General features: G+C 37.2%; 1 long non-coding RNA gene across 1 annotated transcript; it reads left to right on the forward strand.

The window, feature by feature from the left end:
* The first annotated feature begins 3,132 nt into the window (after positions 1-3,132).
* On the forward strand, positions 3,133-10,644 carry LOC131822715 (uncharacterized). Its single transcript, XR_009350293.1, has 3 exons — positions 3,133-3,186; positions 4,223-4,366; positions 10,583-10,644. It is a non-coding gene; the product is annotated as an uncharacterized LOC131822715 (long non-coding RNA).
* Positions 10,645-15,881: the final 5,237 nt, after the last annotated feature.

A 15,881-nucleotide genomic window follows, 5' to 3' on the forward strand; every position in this document is an offset into this window, starting at 1 on the left:
ACCACACAAAGGAATTTGACAAATATTAGTCCCCTCTGCTATTCAATATTAGCCATGTGATGCAAATAATTTAACAATTTAGGCCAGACTTGGTAGTCATTGATTTGTTCCTATCATGTATTAGGACAGTTGTTAAACACTGAGCATAAAAAAATAATCTATCGGGTCCAGCATGAAAATACACACACACACACACACACACACACACACATTCTATATGTTTCTAACAATGGAATATGTCTGTAAAACAACTTTGTCTTCAATGCTGTATGTGATGAGCCTGTGAGGTACTCATGCTGATATTATCTACACTTTACAAAAGAATAAACTGAGAACCATAGAAATTGTATGCACCACATCTTATAGAAGATTCTTGGTTGTAGGGGGCTTCTGATGATGAGGCTTCTTCCAAGGAGGGATCTCTGCAGTTAGGGCTAGGAGCATCGCAGGATCAGTCTGTGGGCAACTTCAACCACAACCACCAAAGACAGAGTATGATGTTGACACAACCAATGAGGCACAGCATTGCTGTCATCCCACTACCCCGCCCTCATCGTGGTAACCTGCAGCCTTCGTGAAACTGCAGGGATCTCACCACGCTGTGGGCGTCCACGTGGGGTTCCTCGCGCAGTGACCCCTGACGCCGAGCTCTCGGCCACAACCGCAGAGTTGGAATCTTGCAACGGAGGATGAGGGCCTCAACCGAGGAAGTAGCGCCAGTCCATATGTCGGAGCTGCGAAACCCTGAATCGAGGACACGGCGCATCCAGATGTTGGAGCTGCAAGAACCTGAACCAAGGTCACCACATGGGATAATACGAACCAAGAAGCCTACACGTGAGTGTAGGGAGCCTTAACCACGTTGTCACGTTGCTAAGAATAAAACTACCCTAGGGGGCAGGTATTCCAATGACCCCTTAGTCAGAGTGCTTCCCAAACACAGTTGGGAAGAACCCCAATTAATACACTATTCTACTTTCTGTGTATTCCTTTCACTACCCCTTCTTCCATTGTGTGTCTCCAATAACTGACCTGTTTTACACACACAGCATCCTCTCAGATGAAGGTAGATTGGCTAATTTACAGAAGGAGAACATAGAGTGTAGTGACTTGGGGATCCCAGGGTCATGGAACAAGTAGTGGCAATATTGACTCCTGCCCTCCACCTTTTGCTCATATTCTCATATTCTTTGTGGCTTAGTAGGAGATGTGCACTAGATTTTGCTACAGAAAATGTATAAACATCATATTCATAATAGGAATGATTGATTTTCAAGAACTGTGAGTTAAGAGTTTCTCTGTTTGTGTATCCTTTCCTGGCTGGGTTGGCAAGTATTACTTGGAAGAATCTTTAATCATGATTAAATAAGTAAATTCTTCCTTTTCTCACCTGGAGCAAGCCACAGAGAGTTCTCCATGTGAGAAGTGACTCTTCTGGGAATCACTTTCTGCAATCCTTATGCCCTGCCCATAGAAATTCAGTCTGACCCTTAACATCAAAACCAGAGCTCATTGTCCATACCTAACATCCATATGTCCCGAGCAGCCTGTTCTTTTTTTCTTGGATCCCATGCTCTGGAGAATGACTCTATTTTTCCGATAAAATTAACTCAATAAATGCCAGAGAATCTATGCTTTAAGGCTGACTTCCCAAACATATGTGACATGACTGATGTCAACAAATCTGCCCACTTATACATAATATGGTTGTGTGGTTGATCAATAGATAGAAATTTAATCTTATTGGCAGATGGATTTAGCAAACAACTCTCAAGTTCCAACAGTTTAAAAATACATTGCTAGAGCCAGACATTTCAACACTGTGAGGTTTTAACAGCAGCAAAGATGTATGTGGGAAGACACTTTAAAAACCTGAGTTAAGCCACATGATAATAATGTCAGTGGCCAAGAATGGATGGCGGACTAGATGGGGAGAAGGACATTGAGGCAAATCCTACTCAACTCTAATGTGCCACATAAAAGCATGTTCACTGAGGCCTGAGGGCAACAAGGAGCCAGTGAAAGATTCTGAACAGGTGTTTCCACATTTGATTCCCAGTTTAGAAATGTTTAGAGAGTGGACTTAAGGATTTAAGTTCCTCAGCTGTGTCTCTTGGATTATTGTTTTGTATTTTTTTTATTCTTTAGCAAGTTGTAGTTGAGGGGTGGGGATTTTCAATTTCGACCATTAGACAATTGGGGGTCATGGAGGGCTCAAGAGAAGCACCTGCTCGAGTTGTCAGGCAGATGCAGGCAGACAAAGCTCAGTCTCCCGCCTGAATGAGCCATAAAGATGGCAGAAGCCACTACAGTGTTTGATGGGTTGTTTCTAGACACTTCCCATGAGCTGGATTAATTTGGAGGCATGCTAGAATTGCTCATGCTAACCTGTACTAAACTCAAGAGGTGAGTACCATATCTTTGAACATCTTTTTTTTTATTATTATTATTCATTGCTAAATTGTGAAAGCTACCTTTTCAAAGTTGAATCCAAAGAAGTTATATTCTCCAGCCTCCCCTGTCGTCAGAGGGTGGTCATGTGGTCTAGTCTGCAAATCACTTACTCTTGCACTAGAGTTCAATTTGGAAGAGAACAACAAAATAGACCCTACACTGAGCTTCAATGTTGCCTACACAGGTGTTGGCCCAGGAAGGCAGGAAGGTTTGACCGTCTGCCCTAGAGTGCTGGGGTGGAAAGTAGCAAGGACACCTTTTCCTCAGTCGAGATCAGTGGTTTCTCTCTGGGCATTGGCTCACAAACTTCGCTTTACCAGTGATTCTTTGAACTCACTGATATCTGTTTTGCTTAAACCGGCCAGATTAAATTCTGTTGTCTGCCTCTAAGAATCCTAAGGATTCTCAGAGTGACTTTAAAGTTCATAAATGATGGATAAAATCTAATAGGAGCATTAGAGTTTTTTAAAGAGGTCATTAGCTATGTTCAAGAGAGCATATCAATGGGTTTATTTTAAATTATTTCAGAGAATTGTTTCATTGTGAAAAATTAGAAAATGCAAGAATAAATTTCTCAATAACTTTTAAGTGTCTTATCCAGCAGTCACTATTTATTCTTTTATATTTTGCTCTAAAAATATGTTCCATTCATTCTCTCTATGTTTATTCTATATTTTAGGTCATAAGACATCGTCTCACATTGTATTGAAAGAAGAAACCAGAATGATGGGGGTAAGGACTAAGTGCTACTTAAGTGGATAAACTACCTTGATATTGCAAGTTCCAAATATTTTTAAAAGACGACAGTGACTCCTCTGCCTCAACATCCTAATGAAAGAAAATTGATGGAATGAGTTCCAGCAAGCCTACCCCTATAATTTTCTTTTGTCTATGTATGTTTATGATTTAAAGTAAATCTGACACTGTGTGGTCCTAAAGAAGATGATGAGGTCAGGGGTATATTCAAGAGATAATCTAGATCACAGAGCTTTGTAGACATTGATGATCTCACAGCATTGCATTCTTGGCACACTTCTTGTACATTTATCTTGGGGAAGGTGATATTCTGGAGCACTACTCCTACTCCTCCACCCCAACCACACCTAGCATGCTACATCTTTATCATATACCTTACCTAGTGGGCTCTTGAGTCAGATTAAAAACCAGGACTAAGTTAAATCTTGGTTTAGGAAAATGCCAAAGACCCCTGGGACCAGAATCTTAGGATTCAGCAGGCATGGTTGCAAGTGATCCTCTCATGGTGCCAAAAGTCAAAATTGCTAATGGAAGAAAATCACTGTCACATTATCAGGTTGAGAGGAGTGGAGATGGTAGAAATGTATCAGAAAAAAAGAACTAGTACTGAGCATAAAGACAAGAAGAGGCAGAAGGCCTGCAGAGACTACCGTTCTCTCAGAACTAGAGGGCACTACGTATCTTCATTCATAAATAAGTCCCTAGACACTTTGATTTACTTGAAAGCAACCACACCTCCACAAATTGCTAGGAAATCCTCATGAATAACCAACCCCTGTATGAGGTACCTATAGAGATTTCAAGCACTATTTGGCTGCTACCTTTCTCCATTATCTTGGCTTCTCCCCAGTTTTTGTAATTTCTAGAGCTAAACAGGAGTAGTGGCAGAGACCCCCTATGATTCAGAAACACAGAAGCTGTACTCCACCCATGCCCTTTCTATCATCCGATTTGTAACTCTCTTGAAATTTTATATGTCTGGGTAACTGATTATGACATTCTTTTCTTACAGGCTGCCCAAGTAATGATTGGTCTGATCCACTGTGTTCTGGGATATTTCTGGATATACTTATATGTCAGAGAATTTGAATCAGTTTCAATAAATTATCTGCCTTTAACGTTGATGTCAGGATACCCATTTTGGGCATTCTTGTTTGTGAGTAAATTATCTCACTGATGATCATGCATTCATTTATTCAATGGATTTGTGCCAGTTTCTGCAGCCAGGCAATAATGTAGAGATGCCACCTGTTGAAAATATACAATTCTTGCTGTCAAGAAACTCATTCTACTAAAGCTATTTTAAGATGATAAGTTTATTTATAAAATTCTTCTATACAAAAATTCTATTTACTTGAATGAATATTAGGGACAAGGATGGTAAGTTTCCTCCAAGGGCATTTGAGATAGGTAGTAAATGTTTACTTATAAGACTCATGTTTGCCAATAATATAGGCAAGCTGAGAGCCAGAACTTAATGGTTGGGGCAATAGAATGGACTTTGAAAATAGTTTGGCAAAAAGGTAAAGAAAGAGCAAGAGGCTATTGACCCAAGAGGAATTTGGAAGACTTCAACAAGGATTTCCAAGGGATGTATATTGTCTTACAGCATGGTTTAAAATGTTCCATCTCCTTCTGTTTTCCCACAAACTTCTAAAAAATACCTGCCTATCTCACAGGAATATTTTTCACTCACTTGGCAAATATTCATTACCTCATGGAGGCTAAGCTCTGTTCTAAGTATGTCAGTTACAGTAGTGAACAAAAGAGACCAAGATTCTCTACCCTTGTAAAGTTTGCCTTCTAGCAAATGATAATGTATCAAAAGAAGAAAAGTATTGTGGGAAAAATAATGTAGAGGAGGATAAAAAGGTATAAGTTTGCAATTTTTATAGGATATTCAAGCTTCATTGAGAAAAGACATTTGAACAAAGACTTGAAGGAGATGAAGTGAGAAGCCACAAGGGATATCAAAAGAAAGAGTGTACAAGGAGAGGACCCTAGGCTGAGAGCAAGTATGGACCATTTACTGAACAAATGGCCAGTTTGGATGGAGAAAATTGAGCTAAGAGAGATTAGTAGGAAAAGAGGTCAGTTATATGATAGGAAGTATGTTAATCTAAGGACCTGCAGTCATTAGATGTAATATTACTCCAAATAACACTGAGAGCCATTGCAGGGTGTTGAACGGAGGAATGACATGACCTAACTTAAATATTAAAGAACCATCCAAAGATTGTAAAGGAGCAAAGGCTCAAGCAAAGAGCCTTTTAAAAGATATGACTATAGTTAAGCAGGTGAGAGAGTAGAGTGGCTCAAACCAGAGAGGTAATACAAGGAAAAGTTAATTCTGGATATATTTTTATATTAGAGCCCCAGAGATTTCCTGATGGCTTGGATATGGGATGTGGGGGTGGGGGGAATAAATGAGTCTTCAAAATAGTGAGTCAAGCAATTAAAAGAATAAATTTATCATTGACTGAGATGGATAAGTCTCTGAGTTAAAGGGGTTAGAATTTCACGTGTTCAATTTGGGGTATGTAGGGTTTGAAATCCCTTTTAGGTATCAAAGATGTCTTAGACATTAGAAATACCAAGTGTCCTGCTTATATACATAAGTCTGGAGTTTCAGGAAAAAACTATAAATATAAGGTCATTGGCATACTGATGACATGCATTGATACAAGATGAAAATTCTAGCAAGAAGTTGTTCTAGCAAGAAATTATCTTATTTGTGGAGAGGAGGACTATGGCGTACTCAGGCTGTCTGATTCGGTGGCATCTCCAGCATTAGGAATTCAGATTGAAGAAGAGGGACAAACAAAGAAAACTGAGGAGTAAAACAGGAGAGTATACCATCCTAGAAGCCAAATGAAGAAGGCAGAGTCAAAGAGGGAGCTGTCAACTCTTAATGACTATAGATAGGTCAAGTTGGATGAGATAAGAGCTAAAATTGCCATTGGCTCTTGCAACATTGAGGTCGTGAGTGATCTTGACAAGAAGAGGTTCATTGTCAGGTGGGCACTAAAAACCTGATTGAAATTATTTTTAAAAAGAATCAGAAGACAGAGCCTAAGTTTAGAAAACTCTTTCATTGAGTTTTCCTGCAAAAAAGAAAAATAATGTGGTGTTAGCTAATGGAGCAAGTGCAGTATATGCTTTTGTCCTGATATAGTGATTAACTGAGCTATCCTCAGAGTTATGGTGATTATCAAGAGGAGATTGAGAGCATTGCTCACCCAATGCGGTGAGCCATGCTTGATTTACATATAATTTCATGCCCTATTATTATGTTACCACACAGTAAGAAAGCCGCCACTAGCTAAGAGTCAAGAGTAAAGACAAGTTGCGTCCAGTCCTTTGATTGTTCAGAGACTCAGAATTTCATGGACTAAAATTACCCCTGGCCTCAGCTGATTATGTACTCTTTTTTATCCCTAGTGTCTTTATTTATTAATTTTTAAACCTAATGCCTGCATTTATGCAGTTTTTCTAAATTCAATTTTGAACTAAGAGGGTTATATAAATAAAAAGGCAAATGAATAGGTGTGTAATTTTTTTCAACATGTTTGAGAGTTATTAGGGAAACATGGACCATAGGTACTTACAGCATCTGGCCATTAACAATGGGAGAATTCGCAGAGGGAAGAGCCCTTGCACTGAGGTTAAGTCCTTTGCAGGAGCAGTTTCTTTTCTCCTGGGGACGATCATACCCCAAGTTTTGATGCTTATTGTCAGCTTCAATGTCACCTTCTCTGAGAGACCTTTTTGAAAAACCTCTTCAAATTCAACCCCCAAGGTATCCTCTATCATATCATACCATTTTATTTTCTTCATATTTTGATAAGACATGAAAGTCTCTGATGGTCAAAGGCCCCATGTTTCTGAGGAAGGAGCGTGCATGACTGCCCTCAGTACTGACTGTGGATAGTCTTTTTTTAGAAAGGCTGCATGCATACATGCAGTCTATACCAATGGGAGGAGGGGAAAAAACCATTCTCGATGCACAACTATACACAACAACTATCTTTTTAAAAATTATTTTTAATCAAGTATAATTAACATACAGTGTTATATTAGTTTCAGGCGCACAATATAATAATTCAACAATTCAATACATTACTCACTGCTCATCACAATAAAGGTACTTTTAATCCCCTTCACCTATTTCACCCACCCCCCGCCCACCCACCTCCCCTCTGATAGCTACCAGTTCATTCTCTATAGTTAAGAGTTTGTTTTTTTGTTTTTCCTCACCTTTCTTCATTTTGCTTTCTTAAATTCCACATCCTTTGTGATGTGAAATCATACGATATTTGTCTTTCTCTGACTGACTTATTTTGCTTAGCATTATGCCCTCTAGATCCACCCATGTTGTTGCAAATTGAAAGATTTCACCTTTTGAATGGCTGAGTTATATTCCATTATATGTTACACACCACTTCTTTACCTCATTCATCTATGGTTGAACACTTGGGTTGCTTCCATATCTTGGCTATTGTGAATAATGCTGCAATAAATGTAGGGGTGCATACATCTTTCCAAATTAGTGTTTTTCATATTCTTTGGATAAATTCCCAGTTGTGGAATTATAGGACCATATACTAATTCTATTTTTAATTTTCTGAAGAACCTATATACTGTCTTCCACAGTGGCTGCACCAGCTTGCGTTTCCACCAACAATGCACAAGGGTTCCTTTTTCTCTACATCTTCACCAACACTTATTGTTTCTTTTGTTTTTTATTTTAGTCTTTCTGATAGGTGTGAAGTTATATCTCATTGTGATTTTGATTTGCATTCCCCTAATGATGAGTGATGTTGAGCATCATTTCTTGTCTATTGGCCATCTGAATTTCTTCTTTGGGACAATATCTGTTCATGTCTTCTGCCCATTTTTAATTGGATTACTTGTTTTTTGGTGTTGATTTGTGTAAGTTCGTTATATATTTTAGATATTAGCTCCTTCTTGGATATATCATTTGCAAATAACTTCTCCCATTCAGTAGGCTCTCTTTTTGTTTTATTGATTGTTTCCTTCACTGTGCAAAAGATTTTCAGAAACAACTGTCTTTCCAACCAATGCCAGAAAATAATAAGATATTCAGGATAGGTGACTTTGGGGTGTTTCTTACATTTCAAAAATTAAACTGCAGATTAAATGCCTTTTAAATGATATTTTTGTTAATAAATAGTTTCCACTAGCATTCTATAAAACATTCATGTGAGTGGGCTCACTGCAACAGTGTGTATTTTCTAGTAATAAAAGCTCATGCACTCAACAAGAAGTTTCTTTATTTTTTAGCATGCCAAGCCTTTTATTATGGAAAATTTCAAACATTAAAAAATAGAAGAATATATTGACTCCTTGGTATCTAGTTTAGACAATTATCAGCTCATATTTAGTCTTGCTTCCATTCACTTTCCCTGTTTTACTCAGATTATTCTGAAGCAGTTCCTAGACATCACATAATTTTATGTATAAATATTTCAGCATACATCTCTGAAAGACAAAGACTCTTAAAAATACAAATAAACTTGCAATGACCTGGATGGAACTAGAGCATATTATGCTAAGTGAAATAAGTCAGTCAGAGAAAGACAAACACCATAAAATTTCATTCATAAATGGATTTTAAGAAACAAAATAGAGAGACATAGGTGAAGGGAAGGAAAAATAAAATAAGATGAAAACAGAGAGGGAAGAAAACCTTAAGAGACTGTTAACTATAGGGAAAAAATTGAGGGTTACTAGAGGGGAGAGGGTTGGAGGCATAGGGTAATTGGTGATGGGCATGTTATATACAACTGATGAAACATTGGACTCTCCCTATGAAACTAGTAATACAGTATATGTTAACTAAGTTGAATTTAAATTAAAAACTTCTTAAAAATCGACAAGAAGTTCTAAATGAAACCGGTAAAATTGTATCTATCCTCCATGACATAAATCACATTAAAAAATATTCCTTTATTCCATCCTAAATACAAGTGTAACATTAACCCAATAATGGTTCCCTCCCTCTATCTCTTTAATAGAAAACCATGGATTTATTACTACGTGATTTTCCAGGGACTACCATAGGACTACAATGGGAATTTTGGTGTTTCAGCCAAATTATTTTCAAACTTCAATTGCTCTTTGGATGAGAAAAAAAAAAGGAAAGAGGAAAGGAAAGGAAAGGAAAAAGAAGAGAAAAGAGAAAGAAATTAACCCAGGTTCCTCAAGAAAGAGGAGGACTTTTTAAAAATATTAAAAACTACTTTACTCTTTGAGGAATCCGAAAAATAATTGGGACAAAAGTGGGGAGAGAGCCCTCTGATGTATAGAGAATTTGGCTGGCTTTGACTCCCTGAATCCTGGGAAATTTCCCAAGTGATATGAGTGTCTTGGTTATTCCTGGGCCCCTTGCACCATACCTGAGTGTTCAAGAGCTGGTTGTGCCAGAAAGACCAACCACAGAAACCTAATGTAACCCCATAATGAAATTGCAGAAACTGAGGCTTAGGTAGGTTTCCTGGTTGATGATATACTTTGATGTGCCAGGAGGGTGATGCATGCTGAGAGCATAGAAGCTTCATGCTTCAGACCATTCTAGACCTCACCCTCGGCATCTCTTCATTCGACTGGTCCTGATGTGTACCTTTTCTGATAACACTGTAATTTTAAGTATAGCACTTTCCTGGGTTCTATAAGTCACTCTAGCAAATTCTCAAACCTGAGGTGGGTAGTGGGGAAACTTGTATTTGTAGCCAGTTGGTCACAAGTCCAGGTGGTCTGGAAATCCCCAAGCTTATGGCTGGGGTCTGAAGTGAACACAGTCTTATTGGAAACTGTGCCCTTACCTTGTGAAGTCTGAGCTAACTCTGGGTATTTGGCATTACAACTGCATTACACTCGCAAAGTAGAGACCGCCAGAACATCACCAGGGAAGTGAAGGAGCTGAAGGACAGGAAACATTTAGGAATTTTAGAAATTCGGGGATTTTTACCTCACACCTCATCAAACCTATTTAAATGGTCTCATATCCCCATATTAAATATCATTTTGCTTTGAAAAATTAAGTCTTCTTATGATTCAGTTTTTAGAAAATTATCTACAAATAACTCATTTAATGTGTTATTAGATATACCTTCTCGGCAATCATTGTGGATACTTGGGAAATCCAAAGAAGTGAAAAATATCTAACTTATGAATTATTTTCTAATGTAATAAAATTGTTATGGATTCTAAATTTAGCAGTAATGAAGTTAACGTAATGTTACATTTTATACACCTTTCATTAAACTTGTTATTAATTAATTAAAAGTTGTCAAGAGGAATTTCTTAGGTAATAACAAAGTTGCTTACGGGTGCCTCTTTTTTTCCTCAGTTTATCATATCAGGAATTTTTTCAATAGAAGCAGAGAAGACACGTTCCCCAAAATTGGTAAGAATAATTGAGGCAATTTCAAGGATAAAAATTTAACTTGTCAAAAACAAGGATACCGGTAAGGAGAGGATATCACTGCCTCTTAAATAGTAGAAATTTATTCAAAATACTAAAATGTAAAATATTGCCTTATAATACTTCACAATCTTTTTAAATGGATGGACCCCAATAAAATCCTTTGTTAATTTCATAAAACATTAAGGGAGACAAATCATAAAACATTAAAATAACACAGAATGCATGAAGCAATCCAGGAAATCAGAAGTGAAAATTTAAATAGGCTATGTTATTTTTTTCAAATTAAATATCAAATATGATAGAAAACTTGTAAATGGATACTTTGAAGCAGTGTAAGGAAAAAAATGTGATTAAAACAGTGTTAAGATGTTTTAAATGGTTTCTATGTCCCAGATGCCTTACTCAGAGTTTTTCTCTATTACCTCACAACAAAGCCTATCAGGGTGGATTATGTTATATACCAAGAGTATCAACAACCATCTCTAAAGATAATTGAATTTCTATGCTTGCCTTTTTTCACTTAGCAAGATCCCCTCCAGTTCCATCCATGTTGATGCAAAAGTTGGGTATTCATCCTTTCTGGTAGCTGAGTAATATTCCATTGTATATATGGACCACATCTTCTTTATCCATTCATCTGTTGAAGGGCATTTCAGCTCTTTCCACAGTCTGGCTCTCATGAACATTGCTGCTCTGAACATTGGGGTTCATGTGGCCCTTCTTTTCTCACTTATTTGTGGAACATAAGGAATAGCATGGAGAACATTGGGAGAAGGAAGGGAAAAATGAAGGGGTGGGGAATCAGAAGGAGAGATGAATCATGAGAGACTATGGACTCTCAGAAACAAACCAAGGGTTGGGGGGCTGGTTAGCCGGGCGATGGGTATTAAGGAGGGCACAGATTGCACAGAGCACTGGGTGTTATACACAAACAATGAGCCATGGAACACTATATCAAAAACTATGATGTACTGTGTGGTGATTAACATAAATAAATAAAAAAAAAAAGCTGTCTCTAAAGATAGATTAAAATCTATCTTTAAATCTTTATTTATCTTTAAATCTAGATTTTTAAAATTTTTTTAAATTTCATTTAGTTAACATATACTGTATTATTAATTTCAGAGGGAGAATTCAGTGATTCATCAGTTGCATATAACACCCAGTGCTCGTTACATCATGTGCCTTCCTTAATGCCCATTACCCAACTACCCTCCAAAATGGATTACATTATCCATTACATCATATAACATATGTTGCTATAAACATTGGGGTGCATGTGTCCTTCAAATCACTGTTTGTATCCTTTGGATAAATACCCAGTAGTGCAAATGCTGAGCCATAGGGTAGTTCTATTTTTAACTTTTTGAGGAATCTCCATACTGTTTTCCACAGTGACGGCACCAGTTTGCTTTCCCCCCAAAAGTGTAAGAGGGTACCCCTTTCTCCATATCCTCACCAACATCTGTTGTTTCCTGACTTATTAATTTTAGCCATTCTCACTGTGGTTTTTATTTGTATTTCCCTGATGTGGAGTGATGTTTAGTGATTTTTCATATGTCTCTTGGCCATTTGGATGTCTTCTTTGCAGAAATATCTTTTCATATCTTCTACCCATTTCTTGATTGGATTATTTGTTTTGGGGGCAGGGGATGTTGATTTTGATATTTTCTTTACATATCTTGGAAACTAGCCCTTTATCTGATCTGTCATTTGTGAATATCTTCTCCCATTCAGCAGGTTTCTTTTAGTTTTGTTGACTGTTTTCTTTGCTGTGCAAAAGCTTTTTATCCTGATGAGCTCCCAATACTTCATTTTTGCATTTGTCTCCGTTGCCCTTGGAGAGGTGCCTAGTAAGAAATTGCTGTGGCCGAGGTCAAAAAAGTTGCTGCCTGTGTTCTGCTCTAGGATTTTGATGGATTCTTGTCATTTTGAGTTTATTTTTGTGTATGGTTTAAGAAAGTGGTCCAGCTTCATTCTTCTGCATGTGACTGTCCAATTTTCCCAACACTGTTTCTTGAAGAAACTGTCTTTTTTCCATTGGATATTCTTTCCTGCTTTGTCAAAGATTAGTTGACCATAGAGTTAAGGGTCCATTTCTGTTTTCTCTGTTCTGCTCCATTGATCTATGTGTTTGTTTTTGTTCCAGTACCATACTGTATGGTGGTCACGGTTTTGTAATACAGCTTGGAAGTCCAGAATTGTGACGCCTCCAGCTTTGGTTTTCTTTTTCCACATTACTTTGGCTATTCGGGGTATTTTCTAGTTGCATACAAATTTTAGGATTGTTTGTTCCAGCCCTGTGAAAAATGCTGGTGGGGATTGCACTGAATGTGTAGATTGCTTTGGGTAGCATAGACATTTTAATGATGTTCATTCTTTCAGTCCATGAGTATGAAATATTTTTCCATTTCTTTGTGTCTTCTTCAATTTCTTTCATTAGTGTTATATAGTTTGGGTTTTTTTTTTTTTAAGATTTTTATTTACTTATTTGAGAGAGAGAGAGAATAAAAAAGAAAGTGAGAGAGCAGGAAGAGCAGGGAGGGGCAGAGGGAGAGGGATAAGTAAACTCTGCTGAGCAAGGAGCCTGATCTGGACTGGAGCCTAGGACCTTGGGATCATGACCTGAGCCAACCAACTGAGCCACCCAGGTGCCCCAAGTGTTCTATAGTTTTCAGAGTACAGATCCTTTACCTCTTTGATTGGGTTTATTCCTAGGTATCTTATAGTTTTTGGTGCATTGTAAATGGGATCAATTCCTTGATATCTCTTTCTTTTGTCTCATTATTAGTGTAGAGAAAGGCAACTGACTTCTGTGCATTGATTTTATATCTTATGACTTTGCTGAATTCCTGTATAAGTTTTAGCAATGTTTTGGTGGACGCTTTATGTTTTCTCCATAGAGTATCATGTAGACTTCATAGATTGAAACTTTGTGAGTTTTTTACTGATTTGGATGCCTTTTATTTATTTTTGTTGTTTCGTTGCTTATGCTACAACTTCCAGTACTATGTTGAAGAACAGTGGTGAGAGGGAACGTCTTTGTTGTGTTTTGTGTTTCTGACCTTAGGGGAAAAGCTTTCAGTTTTTCTCCAGTGATGATGATATTTGCTATAGGTCTCTTGTATATGGCTTATATGATATTGAGGTATGTTCCCTCTATCCCTACAGGGCAGAGGGTTTTTATCAAGAAAGGATACTGTATTTTGTCAAATGCTTTTCCTGCATCGAGAGGATTATATGGTTCTTGTCCTTTCTTTTATTAATGTGTTGTATTACATTGATTGATTTGCAGATGTTGAACCACCCCTACAGCTGAGGAATAAATACCACTTGGTCGTGGTGAGTAATCCTTTTATTGTACTATTGGATCCTATTAGCTAGTATCTTGGTGAGAATTTTTGCAGCCATGGTCATCAAGGGTAATTGGTCTGCAATTCTCCTTTTTAGTGGGGTCTTTATCTGGTTTGGGGATCAAGGTTATGCTGGCCTCATAAGAAGAGTTTGGAAGTTTTCCTTCCATTTCTATGTTTTGAAACATTTTCAGAAGAACAGGTATTATTTCTTCTTTAAATGTTTGATAGAATACCATAGGGAAGTCCTCTGGCCCCAGACTCTTGTTTGGTTGGAGATTTTTGGCTACTGCTTCAGTTTCTTTGCTTGTTATGGGTCTGTTCAATTTTTCTATTTCTTCCTGTTTGGGGTTTTGTAGTTTATATGTTTCTAGGAATTTACCATTTCTTTCAGAATGCCTACTTTTTTGGCTTATAGTTGCTCATAATATTCTCTTAATTGTTTGTATTTCTTTGGTGTTGGTCATGGTCTGTCCTCTTTCATTCATGTTTTTATTTATTTAAGTCCTTTCTCTTTTCTTTTTGATAAGTTTGTCCAGGAGTTTATCAGTCTTATTCTTTCAAAGAATCATCTACTAGTTTCAGTGATCTGTTCTACTGTTTTTTTTTTTTAATTTCTATATCATTGATTTCTGCTTTAATCTTTATTTCTCTTCTCCTGTGGATTTAGGCTTTACTTGCTATTCTTTTTCCAGCTCCTTTAGGTGTAAGATGAGGTTGTATATTTGAGACTTTTCTTGCTTCTTGAGGAAGGCCTGTCTTGCTATATACTTCTTTCTTAGGACTGTCTTTGCTGCATCCCAAAGATTCTGAACTGTCATGTTTTCATTTTCATTTACTTCCATGTATTTTTAAAATTCTTCTTCAATTTCCTGGTTGACCCATTCATTCTTTAGTAAGATGTTCTTTAATTTCCATGTATTTGTGGTCCTTCCAAATTTTTTCTTGTGGTTGACTTCAAGTTTCATAGCATTGTGGTCTGAAACTATGCATGGTATGATGACTTCAGTATTTTTGTACTGGTTGAGATCTGATTTGTGACCTAGTATGTGATCTATTCTGGAGAATGTTCCATATGTTTTCAAGAAGAATGTGTATTTTGCTGTTTTGTGATGAAATGCTTTGAATATATCTGTTAAGTCCATCTGATCCAGTGTGTCATTCAAAGTCCTTGTTTCCTTGTTGATCTTCTGCTTAGGCGATCTGCCCATTGCTATAAATGGGATGTTAACAGTCCCTGCTATTATTGTATTATTATCAATGTGTTTCTTTAATTTGTTATTAATTGGTTATATATTTGGCTTTTCCCACATTAGAGGCATAAATATTTACAATTGTTAGATCTTCTTGTTGGACAGACCCTTTTGTTATGATATAGTGTCCTTCTTCATCTCTTATTACAGTCTTTGTTTTGAAATACACTTTTCTGGTATTTTGACAAGGATGGCAACTCTATCCTTTGTTTTGATGTCCATTAGCATGATAAATGGCTCTTTACCCCCTCACTTTCACTGTGGAGGTATTTTTGGATCTAAAAGAGTCTCTTATAAGCAACATATTGATGGGTCTTTTATTTTAAATCCATTCTGATACCCTATGTCTTTTGACTAGAACATTTAGTCCCTGTACATTCATAGTAAGTATTGAAAGATGTGAATTCAATGACATAGTATTACTTGCAAAATCTCTGTTCCTGTAGATTGTCTCTTAAAGACCTAGATTTAGATGTACATTTTATGTGATAGAGTTGAACTTTGAACCCAGATAGCTTAGCTCAGAATCCAAAATTGTTTAGAGGATATGGCAGGAGGAACAAATGCTTAGGCTACAAAGGCTGAGGGTAAAAATCAGAAGAGAGAGTGTGAGCA

This window comes from Mustela lutreola, chromosome 1 (assembly GCF_030435805.1).
Source record: "Mustela lutreola isolate mMusLut2 chromosome 1, mMusLut2.pri, whole genome shotgun sequence".
NCBI lineage: Eukaryota > Metazoa > Chordata > Mammalia > Carnivora > Mustelidae > Mustela > Mustela lutreola.